This window comes from Podarcis filfolensis, assembly GCF_964270895.1.
Source record: "Podarcis filfolensis genome assembly, chromosome: 4".
NCBI classification, from domain to species: Eukaryota; Metazoa; Chordata; class Lepidosauria; order Squamata; family Lacertidae; genus Podarcis; species Podarcis filfolensis.
This window is the reverse complement of record NC_139607.1, coordinates 37,246,392-37,266,003: the sequence shown is the minus strand read 5'-3', so window position 1 is coordinate 37,266,003 and position 19,612 is coordinate 37,246,392. Positions and strand designations below refer to the sequence as shown.

At 40.7% G+C, this 19,612-nt stretch overlaps 1 protein-coding gene across 3 annotated transcripts in view; it reads right to left on the bottom strand.

Annotated features, from left to right (window-relative positions):
• The window catches only part of TBL1X (transducin beta like 1 X-linked), a 135,756-nt gene that overhangs the window by 44,452 nt on the left and 71,692 nt on the right, over positions 1–19,612 (bottom strand). For all 3 annotated transcript variants that reach the window (XM_083612155.1, XM_083612154.1, XM_083612153.1), the window contains exon 3: positions 6,893–7,000. The gene's annotated coding sequence lies outside the window, so the exon portion shown is untranslated. The remainder of the gene's footprint in view (positions 1–6,892; positions 7,001–19,612) is intronic.

The following is a 19,612-nucleotide window of genomic DNA, read 5'->3' as shown; positions in this document are numbered from 1 at the left end:
TACCTATTTATCTACTTGCACTGGAATGCTTTCGAACTGCTAGGTTGGCGTCGTGGGGATTCAAACTGCTGACTTTTTGATCGGCAAGCCCAAGGCTCAGTGGTTTAGACCACAGCGCCACCCGCGTCCCGTTTAACACCCATACTTCTCTGCAAATGTTCCTAGGCCATCTACCCCTTACTTTAGAATTTTGAAACTTGGGGGGGAGGGGTGGCGGCAATGAAAAACAGCCCAATAGAGTAGTTGAAAGGGGAACTGCCATGGGTTCAGGTCAAGGGAGAAACAGGTCCCTGGGCATTTCAAATTAAGAAGAAAACGGCCCTTATGGGAAAATGTATTTGTCAACATACAATAATCCAAGAAGAACAAAGTATGTTTTATGAGAAATGATTTTGTTCTATTAAGTCAGTCAAGGGGTATGACTGCCTTCCTTCATCAACCCATGCATCTTTATGGTGTGATATTACAGGGTGGCTGAATTTCCCCCTTTCTCTTTATGCTTGACTAGCTGATTACTTCTATGACAATTATCTGATTGCTTTACTTTGTATTGTATATTTGTGGGTTGTATACTTGCAGAGATTCGTGGGTTGAATATTTGTGGGAGTTTTTCTGTTCTTTATTTGTTGATGTAAGCAAATGTGTAGGTGTTTATGCTCCAAGTTTTTATTATTTCTTGGCTTATTTTTGTTTGATATGGAAAGGCTTAATAAACTGCTCTTCAAACTTTTTTTAAAAAATGAACAAGTAAATCACACACACACCCCTTTTAAGTCCTTACCTTTGTGAATGCGCTACACCTCAATAACTGTCCTTGGAAAACATATCAATCATATATTGTGCTCAGAGTGCAGTGGGATGTCGGCTGGATCTGCAATTATTCCATTTCAGGTGTACATAACGGTGTCTGGTATAACCATTTCACTTATTTTTACAACTTCCAAAAGCCTCCCACTTCGGACACCAATCCTCCATCCTTCCTTTCACTACATTATCATTCATTTCCCTTCTCTCCTACAGGTTCTCTCATCACAACAGCTTCAGAAACAGCCAACGTAAACCCACTAAAGAACACATACACCCTGCTCAAGGGAATCACCACAATCATGCGATCTGTTTTCCTCAGAACTGAGAGCCTGTCAGGTTCATATTAGACTTCAATGCATTTGTTAATGGATCCAGTTAAAAATTAAAGCATCATGTCTCCTTCAAAATAAGGAAATGCAAAGCAGCTGTAACCAAAACGCAAAGCAAATGTCAGGCAGAAAGCAAGCGCTTAACTCTTATTATCTTTTCACTGTTAGCAATAAATGGAATATCATTATAAGTCGCACCAAATTGCAAAGCCTGCTCCAGTCTTCACCATCTCATCTCGTGCCAAGAAAGCACAGCATACAATAATATAATTTACCAATAATGTTACGATGTAAGCACAGCTTTAAAAAATATTCTGCTAACCCATATGTCATACAGTATTTGGGACGATTAGAAACATTTAACCCATATGTACTGGCACAGTTAATATCAACTGCCCTTGATATCCTCAATCTGCCATGCGGCCTTGAGGAATCTTGTGTGTCTTTTATGACAGCTGCAGAGTAAGGGGAGGGCATAAAGATGCAGCTGTCCTCTTTGCCTTTAAACCTAACTGTGTCACCTGTTAATTAGCACGGCGGGTGGCAGACATGCTCTGGGCAAAGGGATCAAGAACTAGATAATCAGATGGATTGATCTCTGAACTGAGCCTCTCATTACTGAGTGCAAAATATACAGGAGAATTGCAGGTGGGCAGAGGAAGGAGATTGGGAAACAAACAAACAACCAAACCAGGGTTTCCTGCATCCAGATTTATATGCAATGCATGCTCAGGTATTTTCCACTCTTCTGTAGTGCACAACTCTTGCTCTACCCAAAAAAAAGTCTAAGCAGAGGCTCGGTGAGTGGTACAGGAGATAACATGGGCCCAGATTCCTCTTGCCTAAACAGACACCATTAAGTGTTAGACTTTTTGCCTCAATTTCTCACGCAGATACATTTTTTTAAAAATAAGGCAATTTCTGGCAAAAGAGTCACAATAAGGGAACCTGGCAATTTGAATTGGGCGAGTATTTCACAGTTGCCACACTACCGCTGAAGAGACCCTGTCAGATATTCCACAATGGCACCAACAGCAAGGTGACCAGCATCTCAATTCCTGGGCAGGCTTATATGGGAGCAAGCGGTCCCTAAGATGACCCAGCTCTAAGCTATTTGGGGCTTTATAGGCTAGAAGCAACACATCAAAGCCAGCGGAGCCGAAATAAGACCCAAGTAATAAGCTCTGACCTGCAACAACTATAGACAAACATCAGGTTGCCATAATTTGGACCAACTGAAGCTTTTGGGCTGTGTTCAAACAGTAGCCCCACTCAGACTATTTTGAAACAATACAGTCTGGAAGTAACCAAAGAATGAGTGACTGATGCCAAAATTGCCTTCTTTAATAAATGGCACCGCTAGTGTATTTGCTGAAGCTAATGATAATAATAAAACACTCCTACCAACCACCACCACCTGAGCATCCAGGGAATGCAAAATTCCCAAACAACGAACCCATTCCTTCAAGACAAGTGCAACACCATCCAGAACAGGTTGAACCACCACATCCGAATTGCCAGTGTTCTTGACTAACAGGGCCTCTGGTTTGTCTGAATTAAGTTTCAGCTTCCTAACACCTATCCACCTAATGTGAATTGACTCCAGTTTATTACTTCTACTGTCTCCCCAGGACAAGTCAACGGGAACGAGATAGAGCTGTGTGTCACCTACATGCTGTTGACACCTCAGATCAAACTTCTGGATGACCTCACCTATTAGTTTCATGTAGATATTAAAAAGCATAGGAAACAAGACAGAACCTTGAGGTAAGTCGTGACATCTAATATTTGAGTTGGTTGTTCTCAGTGTAGATCCACTGAAACCAATGACTTAAAGCAGGCATAGGCAAACTCGGCCCTCCAGATGTTTTGGGACTACAACTCCCATCATCCCTAGCTAACAGGACCAGTGGTCAGGGATGATAGGAATTGTAGTCCCAAAACATCTGGAGGGCTATGCCTGACTTAAAAGTCTTATTTATTAATGGATCTACTTTGTATATAATTTTGGATATAACCCATACACACACAATGGTTTTACTAGTAACAGTAAATATTTACATTCAATATTTATATTGAAGCCAAACTATATTATAAAATATAAATTAATACACATTCACTATTTATGATGCTCACACTATGACAAGATACTAATGATTGCTTCCATAAAGAACAAGCTTGGAAATGGTGGCTGAACACTGAAGCGACAAAGAGAGAGATAGGATGATCATTTTAACGACACAGTAACAGAAAATGCTAGTAGCTAGGACATGTGGGGCGAGGGGCAAAGAGCAACTGTGCCTGTATCACAGTATTTTACAAAGTATGTATATTTACTAAGTAAGCACGCGTCATGCATTTTCCACATCGAAGGTGACAGGGTATTCAGCTCAATATCTGCACCATTTCCAGTTTGGCTTTTGAAATCGCACTTCTTAGGGACCAATTGTACAGGTCATCCATCAATAAGTGCAAAATGAATGCATGATATCACCAGGTATGATAAATATGAGGTTTGATCAAACAGAGATCACTATGATTTCACTATAATGCTTTCTTCTTCTTCTCTATGATGCTACGGTTAAATTACAGGGAAAATTATTTGTAAAAAAGAAAAGAAAAAGACTTTGAACACTGGGACCTTTCCAATGAACTAAATGGCAAGCTTGTTGGTTCTAGGACCCTGGCAAGATCTTTGTACAGCCCTAGATGGGCATTAAACCATTTGACGTGGGGGCCTTCTATCTAGCAAAGCCTGCCACAGCCAATCTGTCAATTACATTCTCTTCAGGGAACATGTTTTACAGCTCTAGCCAATTCAGCTTCCATTGAAGTCTGTGGGTTTTGGTGGTGGGGGTGGGAAGTAGTCCTGCTCCTCTCTGAGAGTCTCAACCTCAAAACGATATTTGAAACACGTACATAAAGGAGAATTTACCTATAGGTGATTGCAGTACAGCAATGTGAAGTAGCATGAGGGAGATGCAACTGTTGCAGGGTAAAGCCAGCATGCCCTGAGGTAAATGCCAAAACCATAACTTGCAGACAAGTCTAACATTTGGAATTTGGCATCTGGCATATTAAACTAAGCCTTGATCGTGGGGTATCATATAATGTAGATATTAAGACACAGTGACTCATCTGTAGTTACTCTTGTTGGTCTGGGAACGCAATGTAGAAAAAAAATATATAGCTGGTGAGCAAACATTATTTATATTCCAAGTGCCTTCTTGAACGTGGGTGTACTGGGCAGCTATTGAAACAGCGTTATGAAAAATGTGAACCACAAGAAGTCTGAAATCGAGAACAAAACTATCTGATGGTAAAAAGGAACAAAACGACGACACTGTGACATTTTATTTTTGTATAGTGAAGCTACTGCTGTTTTATTGAGTAATTCCAACAGAGAAAACACAGAGAGTGACTGCCATTCTGTTAGTGGGGGCCTTCATTTTTAGAACAGTGCAGCAAGCTGCTCCCAATTGCACAACATCAACTCTCAAACTTCTTGTGATGGCATTGCATTGGGTCTCACTGGTTCATGGAAGACAGAAGCGTTTTTCACAAATATACTGACATGGTGACTTGTTTTCTCTTTACAGAGGGGGTTAATGTGATATTTGATCTCCAAATGAGGCCCCTCTTCATGTGCAGTCAGTCACCCTCAGTGGTTAAGCAAAGTGCCACTGGAGATAAGACCTTTCAGTGATCAAACTCCATTTATGGAATGCCTTCTTCAGGCATGTAAGAGAGACACTTCAAGTTATTGATATACAGGCACCAAGTTAAAGCCATCCGGTTTACAAGTCTTCTAATTATTGGTTCATGGTCTGCTGTTCTTTTCCATTTTTAATATCTTACTGCTTCTGTTGCTAATCTATGGCTTTTATGATGTCAGTTTATTGTTTTTATTATGTTACCCGTTTTATTGCTTTTTGTCTGCTGATGATGTTTTTCTGTATCATCATCATCTGGTTATATTTATTGTTTAAGAATGATTGTTTAATTTTTTTTAATAGGTCAAAAGGAAGCATGTACGATTAAAATAAATAAATATTACTTGTCCAACAACTTTTAGAAGTGAACTTGACTTGAGGTAGCTTTTTGTTTTTAAGAAAATGGAGCGTTCTTAAGGTGACTAAACATCCAAATAATAATAATTTGGAAAACAGGTCAATATACATAATTTTCATCTAAAGAGCATATCACCAGGGTTAAAAATACAATCAATAAATAAGCATTCCCTGCTACACGATGACTTAGAAAATGAAGTCCTGTGTACTAGTCTATAGTGTCGTTTAAAGGGTACAGATTCCAAAATGGCACCTGTTTGGGATCCTGCAACTTGACTCTACACCCACTGAAGTGATTCTGAGCTTACTGATTCAGTAGTGCTACAGAGTTCAGGTACTCTGCCTTGAGGGCCATGCATATTCATTATTATAAATGTCGTGCTAGCTTGTTATTCAAGAAAATCATTTGCCATGTGACTCAGTACTGGATCAGTACTGAAAGCAGCATACAGTAAACTAGCAAAATAGCAGAAAGTTTTATGAACCTGGTTAGCTTTCAGAAGGGTTTTTTTGTTTGTTTTGTTAATGTTTAATAACCTACTTTGAACTGAGGAGGAGAACACAAATGCAAATTATCTCTCCATTATCTCTCTGTGACATGGTAAACAGCAATCTTTCATACGTCATATATTATAAATTTCTCTAGGCATCTTCTTATCAAAGCAACTTTGAATATTATCCCTCCCCACCGCACCCCACCCCACCCTATTTATTGTACCAGAACATGGTATTTATCATATTATACAAATCAATTTGTTTTTTAACAAGGCATTTAACTGAAGAAAAAGAAAGTGTAAGCTAATTTAGGCTTCAGTTGAATTACCTTGTTAACACAGGAAAATCCCACTTAATGTTATGGTCTAAAGGCAGATTTGACAACAAACATCGAAATCTGGTTGATGCCTAGGTGAACCAGGAACCATAACTTCCCTTGAACTGTGATATTTCCTAGGCACCATGAAAAACATGTTTCCTATTTATTTTCTGGAGTACGATAATCTTTATTGTCATTGTCCCATACAGAACAACAAAATTGAAAAATCTACATAAAACATTCAAAACCCAACAAGCCTGCTATCCCAGCTATCCCAACCTGGTTAGCCCCCTAAAAATTCTGATACCCCATTTTTAAACACAATATACTCCCATAGAGACTCCTTACACTGCGTTTAAAACCAAAATCGCATTTGGATAGAAACTGTTTCTCAGGCGGCTAGTCCTAGTCTTTATAACCCTGTACCTTCTTCCAGAAGGCAGAAGCTGAGAGAGATAATTTCCGGGGTGTGTAATATCCTGCACTATCTCTGCACCTGGAAGCATAGATTTGATCCAAGATGGGAAGAGTGCACCCAATTATTCTCGTATTGTATTGCATTGTATTGTACTGTATCGTAAGAAGGTTACTGTGGCAATTATTTAACACCAACCATGCTGCAGGAGATGCAAGAGAAGAACATTTATTGGTGGAATATTTGTGATTATCTCAGCTCCACTAGTCTTGTCACTTAAAAACAATTATGGTGACTTCTGTTTTTCTAATAATCTCAGAAATGGCAATTGTTATAATCTAGCATTTGTAAAACACTTAGATAAGGAATCAAAATGCTATGTTTCATTTATTATGGAATAGATGTAGAAATTACTTTATTTCCAATAGATATCCAGTTCTTTAATTTTTTGAATTACCTGGTCGTGAGACCTCTGAGCTGTTGAAAACTGCTTCTTGCAGGCTGCTGAGAAGAGGTTGGGGGTTTGAGTTACCATGGAGATCTCTACATTCGACAATGGAGAAATCTAGAATGAGAGGATGCCATGGTTAATGAGATCAAGTTTGTATAGAAAGATAAGACCATCCATGTCTCCTGCTCCAGTTTATTACCCATCACCAACATCATGTGATTGCCTAACAAAGGGATAACCTAGTACATTCATATGTTCTGCTAAAAAGAGGCATCATGGCTACTGGTATGCAAACACTTGAACATAGAGAAGTTGTGAGACATGCCCGATCACTCTGGTTCCTTTCTTATGTTACACTAGGTGTGTAGAAGCTGTTGGAGAACAGATGAGCTCCACATCACCTGGGTAAAGCTGAGAAGTATGGCATACTCCTTCTGAGTCCTGGCTGGGATACCTCGCTACTACACCAGCGTTACTTCTCCAGGAAACTAGGGCAATACTAGAGTGGACAAAACTACAGTGTTGGTACCTCTGATGTAGCCCAGGGCTTCTTTTATTACCCCAGTATGTGCAGAAAAAGTGCTGCAGGCGCTCCATAGCTCATATCTAAGACAAAACTGCCACAGCTCAATATTAGAGTACATTTTCTATCCAAAAAGTCCCTACACTAAATCCCCAGGTTTTCCAATTGAGAGAAACGAACGTAGCAAATTTAGGAATAATCTGTACCCAAGTCCTGCTGGGAGTGGAAAGTTCTGGAATTGATGACTCAGTATAAGACCAGGTGTGGTCTGAGAACAAATAATGCAGCCATTTGCTGAAGCTAAGCAGGTCTGGGGTCTAATCAGTGTCTGGATGGGAGACCACACCAAACCCCATGTATACTGCCTTGAGTTCCATGATGGAAGAAAAATGGGCTACGAATGTAGTCATAACTCTCCATCGGTTTTTCCACACTAATCTTAAAATTTAGACTGGAATAGCAACAAAAAAGGACCAATAAAAAGAAGCTAAAAAGGATGCCTGCAACCAACCCAACTTCTTCAAACTATTTTCATATTTTATGAAATTAAACTGATCACTGAATAATAGTTTGAACGCCACCATTATGAAATGTTTTTATTTTAATGGAAGGGTTTGCTGAAAGTGTCTTAAAGTCACATGTGCAGAAACCTTGCAGTACAATCCTATGCCTGTCTGCAGGAAAGTTGAGTCCCACTGAATTTAAAGGGGCTCAGTTCCAAGTGTGCACTGAGGCATAAAAAATAAGTTCACATCCCAGAGTAAATACTATGAATAAGTCAGTCTCTATTACTTTTTTATTTTTAGAGCATTTTATCTTTTTTTTAAAGTTATTAAAAACAACAAAAATACAAATAAATATAATTGTTGGATGCAGCTGGGTTATCTGCCAGGTATTGTGTGGCTGCATGTTTAATTGTCTGAAAAAAGCTCGCATCTAATGGAAAATTATCATAAATTATTGTTATCTTCTATCATTGTAATATTTCAACAACTTATTATTTTATTTAAATTGCTTTAAAAATAAATAAATAATCACTCCACATTAGACTATGCATGTGCATTATTATAGTAAAATGTGGTAGAGTATCTCTGGTACGCATGTGTGAGGCTGAAGAAGTTGAAAAAGAAACAAAAAGCCAGAGAACCAGGAAATTACCTATAGCAATTGGCTATTTCTTTCTACCCCTTTTATATCTACACCTTCCTTTTTAAATATTCCTTTCCCGCTTCCCTTTGACTTTCCATTTCTCCTCTTTTAACAGCAAGTCAGTATTTTGTGCACAGTTGAGCATGTGTGGAACTCACTGGAGTATTTTTGGTTTATTCCCCGCCTTGAAGACTTTCCACACTTCTGCAAACCTCAGTGTTTCCCAGCCATCTGCTGAGACCTCCTTTTTTGTCCATTTTGGTCTCATAAGTGTGAGCATTCTCGGAGGGAACAACAAAGCAACAACTCCTTCTACATAAGTAGAACATCATTAACCTTTTATATTTCCTTCCATTGCCAACTGGAAAAAAAAAATAATTGCCATTCTGGAAACACTTCAAATGTACAGTACTAGATAATACAACAAATCATGAAGATGTCTTGTGATCATACAAACCTAGGAGCTGATTCATGGTACACAGAAGTAGTTATTAGGGAATAAGGTAGCAATCAGATGGGCGGATAGAGAGCATTTTCTGCAGGCTGCCCATCCCTGAAAGGGAAGGGCCCTCTGAACATTAACCACCAGCACAGGTGATTTAATGCTAACTGGGACATTTTCAGTTTAGTGGGAGGGAAACACACACACACACACACACACACACACACACACACACACAATCTCTCTCCAACCTGTATGGGGATGCAGATTTCAGTTCCTAAAAACAGGGAGAGGTGTGCCAATTTGCAAAATTCATAAAACAAATGTTTTGTATTCTTTCGAAATGATGAACAGCTTTAATATTCACAAACGTTCCCCAAAGGATAACCTCCAATTCTTCCATGAATATCACAGTCCGTAGCAAACGGCAGCGTTTTCATCCATAAACATGCCGTGAAGCTGGAAAAAAATGAGGCCACGATGTTTTCCAAAAGAAGAAATAGAAAGAAAGATGTTTTGAGGCCAGGAGACAAGCACACAAAGAGATCTGTGAGCAAAGCATTACACAGCTGCATTGTGATTTTCCATCCAAGAACACATGGCATTGCGATGGCCGCTTCCAATAACCATCTACAAACTCATTACTAACCAGGATAAAATCTGCATGGTATCTGTACCAGTTTCCACTCGCACTGCATTTTCCTGCTAAATTTAGCAGGCTAAATATTACCTCATAAAGAAATGTATTGGTGACTTCGACACCTTCGCTCCAGCAGCAACCTATCCCATCCTGCCTGGATAACTTCAACACCAGCCGGAGGCCAGAAACTAATGTGTGCTACCCTACCATCTGACGCACCTTCTTTTTCTCCAGTTACTTTACCAGATATGAAATCACCTGGTCCCTTGATCTTGTTACCACTTTTTTTTTAAAAAAAAATCTATCGGCCCATCGATTCTCCCTTCTGTACTGCACACTCTTTCTTCCAGTTCTTTCCCTTTAAGTCAGTGCTCTTTAAAAAAAAAAAAAAATTACCACTTCTCTTCTTTTGGGGGGGAAGGGGCAGCTATTGACCTTTTTATTCTTTTTCCATGTCTTATTTCTACCAGTTCTGTTCTAGGCCACTTGCAATCTGTTTTCCCCCACCCCTCCTGTTTTAATTCAAATGAGAATCCTTTGTTATTTTCAATTATATTCTTGTAGCTAAATCATAGGGGTTTTATCTGTGCTTCTTAGAAGATGACTCGGCCTTTGGCACAGCCTTTATACTTATGCTCTTTATACTTAATGCCTTTTTTTAGCTTTTCAGTTATTGTTTTATCATTGAAGTGATTTCATTTTTGAATCTTACTTCAATACGAATTACTTACGGAGCAGCAACAAGCCCCCTTCCCCTTGTGTTCTTTCTTATGGCCCCCGTTATCTGTTTATCATTACCACCTTTATGGAGATGCTACAACTCTACTGTGCTTTTATATTTCTCCTGCTCTTACCCTCACCTCTGCTTCTTTCTCTGCTGTGTGGGTGGAGGGCCATTTTCTCCAAGTTAGCACACAAAGCTTCTGTTTACATTCCTGCTTTTCACTCTTTTCCCAACATCACTTTTTCTTTTTCCGTTTCTGATAATGTTGCTGTTTGCAACAGGTCCCTGTGGGAAGCCTACAGGAAAGACCTGAGCGCATCAGCACACTCTCCTCCTGTGCTTTCCAGCAGCTGGTATTCAGAAGCTTACTGTCTCCAACTATATGTAGACTAAATGTAGTCATCATGGTTAACATCCTCCATTAAAGGGACGCAGGTGGCTCTGTGGTCTAAACCACGAGCCTCTTGGGTTTGCCAATCAAAAGGTCGGAGCTACGAATCCCCACAACAAGGTGAGCTCCCATTGCTCTGTTCCAGTTCCCGCCAACCTAGCAGTTTGAAAGCACACCAGTGCAAGTAGATAAATAGGTACCACTGCAGCCAGAAGATAAACAGCATTTCCGTGCACTCTGGTCTCCATTACAGTGTTCCGTTGTGCCAGAAGAAGTTTAGTCATGCTAGCCACACAACCTGAAAAGCTGTCTGTGGACAAACGCCGGCTCCCTCGGCCTGAAGCAAGATGAGCGCCGCAACCCCAGTTGCCTTTGACTGGACTTAACTGTCCAGGGGTCTTTTACCTTTACTTTTTTATCCTCCATTAATCTATCTAACCCTCTTTTACAGTCATCTTAGTTGGTGGGCATCAATACATATTGTGGCAGCACATTCCACAGTTGAACTATGCATTGTGTGAAATCTGTTCTTTTGCTTGCCCTGAAGCTTCCAACATTAAACATCACTTGAAAGCCCCAAGTTCTACAGAAGGAGAAAAGTTTCTCTCTATCCACTTTCCCTGCCACCATGAAGATTCCTGTACTTTTCTATCAAGTCCTGTCTTGCTCACCATTTTTCTAAACTAAAAAAAAAGCCCCCAAACATTTCCTCACAGAGAAGCTCCAGCCCCTCAATAATTTTGATGGACCTTTACAGACCATTTCAGAGTTCTACAACAGACATTTTGAGGCGTGGAGACCAGAACTGTACACAGTACTCACTAAGATTTGTATAATAACATTCTGCTATTGGCACTCCCCTTGTAATGATTCCTAGAACAGAATTCCCCCCCCCCCCCACACACAGCAGCAACACAATGGATCAACATCATCTTCAAGTAGACACACTACAACCCTCATACCTAACAGTCACTGCCAGTTCAGGCCCCATGAGTGTTTACTGTGGATTTTTCTTGCCTCAACATACCACACTTTACGTTTGCCCTGGACAATTTGCTATTATCAGCAAACCCACTGTCATCTGGGCATCAGGTAGTACAGGCTCCCACAGTAAAAAGCCTAGTTTTGAAGCCAGTGGCCTTGCTGCCATAGGCCCAAGCCAGCATAAGTATATATAGGTAGCAATGTTTGGAGGAAAAGGCCAAGTGGGCAAACCAACGTAGGCATCACCACTGGGACACATGGACCACAAGCATGCAGAGTGCTGACATCAGGCCTGGAGCAGAGGAAGCCTCCGTTTTACTGAGAGATTGCTTGGACCCAAGATTTGCTCACACTTGCTTTTTAGAGAGCCATACAGATCAGAATAAAATAATGTACCGGTATATATTTACAGCTACAAATGCAACCTAGTTTGTTTCTTGATACTCAGCTCACAGCTGGGAAAATATGTAGAGAATTCACACAGACAGTGCACATGCAATATTGAAGGGGGGAAATTAACGTGCTCATGAATATTACATAAATGCGCCATTCTCTGCCCTTTCTTATTCTAGTCTTCTTTTCTTCCTCAATGGATGCAGACAATATCCACAGTAATTATAGAAACTCGATCCCATCTGCTAACCAAGCTGGCAGAAGTCTGGTGACCGATTGATTTCCATGAACTTAAGTGCACCTATTTCTGCAGAGGACTACACTGTAAGTAAGAAAGAAAAAGTCTATAAAACTAAGAGATGGCGTGTACCAAGCAATCCACAGGCATTTTTGGTAGCTCTGCAGCTGTATATAGATAGAAAGAGGATCACATTTTTAATATTTATTTATTCATTCTTTTTTATAGCTAATGTTTTTTCTCTCTCTAAAGGACATAAGGCAGTTTGCCACAGGAACACCCTCCCATCAGATATCAAGGAGATAAGTAACTATATAACTTTTAGAAGACATCTGATGCAGCCCTGTATAGAGAAGTTTTATTATGTTTTTATATTTGTTGGAAGCTACCCAGAGTGGCTGGAGCAACCAAGTCAGGTGGGGGTGGGTGGGTTTACAAATAATAAAATTATTATTACTAGTAAAGAAACTTCCATACCCCGCAATGAATCAATATAGACAATATTCTATTGTTGTTGTTTAGTCGTTTAGTCGTGTCCGACTCTTCGTGACCCCATGGACCAGAGCACGCCAGGCACTCCTGTCTTCCACTGCCTTCCACAGTTTGGCCAAACTCATGCTGGTAGCTTCGAGAACACTATCCAACCATCTCATCCTCTATCGTCCCCTTCTCCTTGTGCCCTCCATCTTTCCCAACATCAGGGTGTTTTCCAGAATATTCTATTAAACATGCACAATAGAAATGCAATAAAGGAAAAGGCTGTAGCTCAGTTGCACCACATCTGCTTTGCATGCAGAAGGCCCCAGATTCTATCTGCAGCATCACCAGGGCTGGGAATGTCTCTTGCCTGAAGCCCTGGACAGCCTCTTTCAGTCAGTGCTCAGCTAGATGGACCAATGATCTGACTTGGTATAAGGCAGCTCCCCGTGTGTCATCCTATATGTCAAACAATCTGAAAGCAAATCAGTACAAATAATGGGAAGGTTTTGCTCCAGTTTCAGATACGCTACCAACATAAGACGTTTGAGGAGAGGGGGTTATAGTGTGTCTTGAGAGAGAGAGAGATTGAGATTATGAGTTCTACAGCATTAGGGGCATTGCGGAAGTTTTTATGGGAACAGCACATAGCTTAGTTTTAGTGAATCCCCATAATATGATACCCTACTAGCAGAAGTAGCCACAACAGGAAAGCTAGGAAAGCAGGGAAGCCATAATAAATGGTACATAGAAAGCTGACTTTCTCATAAAGGAAGTAAAGAATTAGTAATGTAGACCAGGCATAGGCAAACTCGGCCCTCCAGATGTTTTGGGACTACAACTCCCATCATCCCTAGCTAACAGGACCAGTGGTCAGGGATGATGGGAGCTGTAGTCCCAAAACAGCTGGAGGGCTGAGTTTGCCTATGACTGATGTAGACAGTAAAAGCAAAGAGGGAAGGGCACAGAAAATAAATAAATAAATAAATAAATAAATAAATAAATAAATAAGGGCTGCAAATGGTAGAACATTTGTTTTGCATGCAGTGGCCCCTGGTTTGATCCCTGGCATATCCAGCTAAGGCTAGGGATGTCCTTTGTCTGAAGCCCTGGAGAAAAACTGCCAGTCATATAGATAATACTGATCTGGTGTAAGACAGCTTCTTATGTCCCTATGGAATGCAAGAAAAACAATTTCTCATAGATGACCTTTCCTCTGACTGACTATCTGCCCATGGCCTGTTCTTGGGAAGGATAAATCACTAGGTTGTCTGGAGAACTGAGGCAACAGCAAGTTCACAACCACATTGTGTGGAAATAAGTCAAATGTAATAGGAACATCTACTACGTGGTATGTTTTCCCATTATCGACCCTCTTACTGTCATGAGTGCTAGGAATATGCCCAATACAGTGGTACCTCGGGTTAAGTACTTAATTCGTTCCGGAGGTCCGTTCTTAACCTGAAACTGTTCTTAACCTGAAGCACCACTTTAGCTAATGGGGCCTCCCGCTGCCGCCGGGCCGCCGGAGCATGATTTCTGTTCTTATCCTGAAGCAAAGTTCTTAACCTGAAGCACTATTTCTGGGTTAGTGGAGTCTGTAACCTGAAGCGTATGTAACCTGAAGCGTATGTAACCTGAGGTACCACTGTATACAGCATCTTTTTAGAAACACCTATCAGTCAATCACGTTTCGAGAACGCATTAAAAATAACTTGTATCCATACCAGGATAGGCAAGATTAAGCAAGCCATTGGGGGATGGGGCGAGGAAACATAGCTGTAAGATTAAACTGGCATGGCTTTCTGAGAGAGCCAGCAAGATGCAATGCCCACACAATGAGGATAGGGGGAAATAAAGTGAATTGCATCCGAAAGCAAACACTGACATCTGATATCTAGTGTAATATGCTCTCTGCGGCTACCACTGACAGCTGCATCCAGAAACAGCTGTTAACTTCTGAGTGGTTTTAAAGGGCAGCCCCACAAGGAGCACACCAGAGTTAGTGAAACTCTGAAGTCATAAGGCTCAGATAATGGCTGCGAGGTCAGGCACTTAGGAGACAATTGCAATCAAGCGATCAGACACAGATACCTTAAGAAAGGCACTTTGTGCTCTTGGGGCCACCTGGGATCCCAGGAATGCATAGCACTCTCCTGATCTAAATTCTGATTTGGAAAGATCAAATCACATTATTATCTGGATGCATGATAGCGTAAAAAGATCTGTAAAGATACCACACCAAGTAAAAGCATAGTTGTCCCTTGAACGCAGGCATGGCATACAAATCATACACGCCAATAGTTGCTGAATCAGGAAAATGGATCAGAAGCTGAATTAAAATGTCTTCTTGGCTATTTATTGCTGCTCTCCATTTCATGTCAGCTTCCTAGAATCCATCCAGCACAAACCTGAAAGGATAATGAGTTTCTGAACACAAACTCTAATGGGGCACGTTGCATCAAAGCTTTCAGCAATTGCCTGGATGCTGCTTCCCAGCAGTACTAAACAACTTAAATATAATTAGCTGGAAGCCCTATGGGCTACATTTTCCCGCTGGAATACCTCTTACACTAATCCATTTATCAGGCTGACAGATGACTGAATCATTGGTAACAGGGACCCTATTCCATTAATACTGCTGTAGTCAAAATGCCAGCTTGCCATTATTATTATTTTTAAAAACAATTGCATCGTTGAGAGCAGGTAAACAGAAAGGAAAAGGAATATACACACTCACTCATGCCCCTACCTTTTTTCATTGATAGCATAGCTTGTCAGGAACAGAACAACTCTGGATATTCAAACCAGAAAATAATTGCTTGCTTAATATATACTAATGTATGGCTGCCACACGTCTGGAAAATATCCCGGACATATCCAGGATTTGTCCGCTGATAATAGCGTCTGGGCGGAATTGTCAAAAATCAGTTAAAATGTCTGGGGAAATCCATGTGTATGGCAGCCCAAAAGGTAATTTCAGCTCAACAACTTTGCCCAAAACGAAATCTCAACAACAACTTTGCCAAAAAATGCTCTACAACTTTTGTTTCAGGATTTTCACTTTTTGAAATATGGTAACCATAAGTAATGATTTACACAAAACAAATAAGCAACCAAACGAATCCATTTTATGTGTATAGTGCAGAAAATAAATCCTGTGTGTTTGTTTAATACCATGGTCAACAAGACCATGTGGATGCAGGACTTTTTATGTGCAGAAAAATGGACCACTAGGCATAGTGAGTATACTTCTTTTGCTGGAACGATAACATGTAGGTCAGAAAGCCATTTTGCACTTGGCAGCATGTAACTGTTAACATAATGATGTATTGTTCACCATGGATATGTCTGCTAGGTCTGTGGCAAACTCTACAAAGGAATCAAGTGGCAGGTGGGGAGGTGGAGTTATGTAACACCTATTATCAGACAACAGTGTATATTTGGCCTTGATAGCGGTGAGGTGGGGAAAAATGGAATGCATTTTACACTAAAAGCTTTATTACTTATTGCTAACTTTGTTCTAGCCACAAGCCCCATGAAAGGAAGTGCTATTACAGTGTACCTCAGGTTAAGTACTTAATTCGTTCCGGAGGTCCGTTCTTAACCTGAAACTGTTCTTAACCTGAAGCACCACTTTAGCTAATGGGGCCTCCTGCTGCTGCTGCGCCGCCACTGCACAATTTCTGTTCTCATCCTGAAGCAAAGTTCTTAACCCAAGGTACTTTTTCTGGGTTAGCGGAGTCTGTAACCTGAAGCGTATGTAATCCGAGGTACCACTGTACTCAGTTTTCAGTGCTGTTATGGTAGCTTTTCTGATTGTACATCAACCAAAAATATCACCTGAATTAAAGGAGAATCTCTGGCTGGCCCGGCCTCTAGGAGATTCTAATTCCAGGCACACATAAACCATTATGATGTTATGGCCATTCCATACAGGGTTTTTCTCTGAGCCGCTTATTCCATTTATTGAACATGATCATGTGGAGAGCACTATGGAGTGATCCATCAACACGTGAATTCACTCAGTAATGGAAATAGCTACTGATATATCCATGGTGCTTCAGTTCAAGCAGCACTCTTCCTTTTCTGATGCCATACCTAGGAACTGTTGGGACGGGTGGCATGATGGGGAAATTGCCTTACGTGAACAGGCCCCAAGTTAACTCAAAGAGCAGATGGACCAGAAAACTGGTTTCAAACAGATTTAAGACAATGAACAGAACTGAACCTGAACCACAGGCAGTATGTTTCCTACTGAATATAAACCAGAGTGGCAGCAAACTAAGACCTACATAGGTGTACCACGCTGTATTAATAGAAACAGAGACTGAAAGAGTATTTCCTTTGTGGTTTAACCTTGAGTTCAATTCATGTTCAATATAGCATAGTTAAAAATAACGACACAGACGGGTTCCATGGATATGGCTCAATTCCTTTTTCCAACAGGTTAGAAAGAATTTTCATATAACTCATGTCACATGCTGGCTGGGTGCCTTCGTCTTTGAGGGTAGGAATAGAAAAACGTGGGGAAAGAGAACTTTATCCCAAACAAGAAAGTGCAATAGGGCATGATAGGTTAGATAAATGTATTCACAGGGGGTGGGGGTCCACTTTCCATAATGTGTGTGTGCTTACAGAAAGTCATTTTCTTCACAGACAGGGGTACACAAATGTTAGCTCAGCTTGCCAGTCAGCCAACTGTTGTGTGGCGTGGCCAGAGTTCCCTTCCCCCATTATCCTCTGTAAGGGTGAATCATCTGTTATTTCTGCAAGGTATGGAAAAGGTCAGAAACTGGAGGAGTCTCACCCAATGTTCAGAAAGGACTCTGCTGTTTCTTACTTGCCCAAAAATTACAATGGAAATTAGGCCTCCAGGTCATGGATTTGTGTGGTCTGGGTGTCCCGTGTTCCAAAAGGCTGGGGGCACTCTCTTCTGAAAAGTGTATACAATGGTACCTCGGGTTACATACGCTTCAGGTTACAGACTCCGCTAACCCAGAAATAGTACTTCGGGTTAAGAACCTTGCTTCAGGATGAGAACAGAAATCGTGCTCCAGCGGTGCGGCAGCAGCGGGAGGCCCCATTGGCTAAAGTGGTGCTTCAGGTTAAGAACAGTTTCAGGTTAAGAACGGACCTCCAGAATGAATTAAGTACGTAACCAGAGGTACCACTGTATGTTGATTCCTGTCCACATATTAAGTGACCGCAGTCCAAAGCCCCATTATATATTTTGACCTTTCTGTCTTAGCTTATAAAAACGGCACAAGCTCAAAAGTATGGCTGTGGTTTATTAAAACTCCACCAGCAAGCAAATTCAGTACAGAATAAATTAACAAACTTCCCCAACAAACTAATTGTAAAACAGAACCTAGGAATAGCAACATCCGCATGGGGGTCTATCAACCTGTAACAAGCCATACTAATAACATGACATTTGGCAAAGAAGTTGCAGCTGCTTTTATCATCTGGTAAGCCACTCTGGAAAACAAATGCCAGTTATAAGACCTGACTCGTATGTTACTTTTGCAGTGCTCTGCTCCCAGCTGACACTGGTAATATCTGCAAATGGTGTTGCTAGCTCAGCAATGCCATGGGAAGGAATCCTGTCGTCTGCCTGACCCATGTGATTCCTTCTCTGCAGATGCTACCAATGCAACATGGGACCAAACAATGTGGGAGCAGGTGCCACAACACATGGGGAGAGCATGTAGTATCTAAGCGGCCCCAGAGGGCACTGCGCCATCCTCGTCATGAACAGGGAAAGACCATGTTGACTTCAAAAAATGTGGTGAAGCAAACGCATTCTAAAAAATTCACATGGTGAAAGCCCCTCTCTGCTAAGAGGTGAGTTGATCCTCAAGTTCAGAATGCAAAGAAAGGGAAATGTAAATAGTAAGCTGCTAACCAAATTCTGATTTAGTTTTCCCCACCACCCATTTTATTTTTCCAACCAATACTGCAGTGCAATAAATGTTTTAGAAATGGTTTTAACAACTGCTGAGTCTGTATGCTAAATTTTGAAAAACGCTAAATTTTGTAAAGAACTGGAGAAATGATATTTTCATATCATCACATAGCAGCTGACATACCAGGTTTGATTCACAAGGGGTTCAGATTTCTCAGCAAAACTTCATAGTGGATTAAGCAAACTGATTCCTTTTAGCATTGTTTTATTCACAGAATTTAAACATAACCATACTGTAATTGGTTTTTCACAGAAGGGTATTATCGGGGCAATAGGCACCACATATAGCTAAACTGCTAGTGTGGTGCAGTTGGAAGGAACCCTGAACACAAGAAATCCACATGGCAACATTCTGTTGCAGGTCCCACTAGCATTTATATATCTCACATCATCTCAGTTCAGCTTATGATCTGGATCTTAGCATTGCACACTGTTTTCAAACAACTGGCAAATGGTTTCATTTAATAAATCAAAATAATAATTCCACCAACACCATGCTGGCAACCCCCATATCTGCCCAAATGTTCGCAATCCCCTATTTGCCAATACTGTAGACTTTTGCCAACAAATGAATTACATTCCATTTATAAAATATGCTACCTCTGTTGGATAAAAGTGAGCATCATGAATGCTTTCAAAATGAGCATCAAAAACACTGGAAGTACTGTTTGTATTTTATTTATGTGGGGCATAATTTTTTTTGGGGGGGAGGGGTTGGCTAAAGACTAACAATGCTATGTTTTCATAATTCTTCCCCCTGTTGGAGCAACTTCCTGATTTTTGAGCAAAGATATTCA